Source organism: Nylanderia fulva, unplaced genomic scaffold (genome assembly GCF_048542155.1).
Source record: "Nylanderia fulva isolate GAGA-0341 unplaced genomic scaffold, ASM4854215v1 Scaffold685, whole genome shotgun sequence".
Classification (NCBI taxonomy): domain Eukaryota; kingdom Metazoa; phylum Arthropoda; class Insecta; order Hymenoptera; family Formicidae; genus Nylanderia; species Nylanderia fulva.
This window is the reverse complement of record NW_028190792.1, coordinates 13,994-15,257: the sequence shown is the minus strand read 5'-3', so window position 1 is coordinate 15,257 and position 1,264 is coordinate 13,994. Positions and strand designations below refer to the sequence as shown.

At 52.0% G+C, this 1,264-nt stretch overlaps 1 pseudogene; it reads left to right on the top strand.

The window, feature by feature from the left end:
- The window catches only part of LOC146720480 (uncharacterized), a 4,140-nt pseudogene extending 3,263 nt beyond the window's left edge, over positions 1-877 (top strand).
- The last annotated feature ends 387 nt before the right edge of the window (positions 878-1,264 follow it).

The window sequence follows — 1,264 nt, the reverse complement described above, 5'->3', positions numbered from 1 at the left end:
CGGTAGCCTCCCGGTGGGGCTCCCTACCTCCCTCACTACCCGGGTTAGTCTAAGTCGCATGTAGACAGCTTCAGCATGCCTCGGACCCCGAACTGTGCATTCTCAGCGCCAGATCAGTCGACTCGGGGGGGGGGGGGGGGGGGGCCGCTACGACAGGGCCGGACGCTTTCGCCGAACTGGGATCGCTTTATCCTTCCACTGTCGTTTTATGGGTAACTGTGATCGGTCGCCCGTTTACCCGCGCTTGCTTAAATTTCTTCACGTTGACATTCAGAGCACTGGGCAGAAATCACATTGCGTCAAACACCCGCGAGGGCCATCGCAATGCTTTGTTTTAATTAGACAGTCGGATTCCCCTAGTCCGTGCCAGTTCTGAGCTGAGCGTTGAATGGGGGGGGGGGGGGGGGGGGGGGGGGGGGGGGGCCCCCCCCCCCCCCCCCCCCCCCCCCCCCAGAACGCCGACCGTTCACTCGCCCAGGCCCGGCACTCAGCCAGACCCGCTTCCCGACCAAGCCCGACACGCCCCCGTCCTCAGAGCCAATCCTTATTCCGAAGTTACGGATCCAATTTGCCGACTTCCCTTACCTACATTATTCTATCGACTAGGGCTCTTTACCTTGGAGACCTGCTGCGGATATGGGTACGAACCGGCGCGACACCTCACGTGGCCCTCTCCTGGATTTTCAAGGTCCGAGGGGAAGAAACCGGACACCGCCGCAACTGCGGTGCTCTTCGCGTTCCAAACGCTATCTCCCTGCTAGAGGTTTCCAGGGAACTCGAACGCTTATACAGAAAAGAAAACTCTTCCCGGATTCTCCGACGGCGTCTCCAGTCATTTTGGGTTACCCCGACGAACACTCTTACGAGGGCCCGAATTGTATGCGGTTCCAAACAGTACGGGCCCGCACTTCTAAATTCAAAATCTGAGCCCAAAATCTAACCTAATCAAAAATTCTAACTCAAAGGGTATAATATCCTAACTCTAAATCAAAATTTTAAGTCTAAGTCAAAATTTTAAAGTTCTATTTCAAATCCGGTTTTAATTTCCCCCAAATAAATTGTGTATTCATGTGTGAAACTGGGTTTTCCAGACTCCCTCAAAATTCCACTCCCGGGAAAAAAATTACGACCGTTTTTTAAAATTTTATCATACGGCATTTAATTCAGAAAAAATTTTAAAAAACTGTTTTGGAGGGGCCCACCGTCATCACAGTTAGATTAACTTTCTCAGCATTTCCCCAAAAATGGAATTGATAGTAAAGGT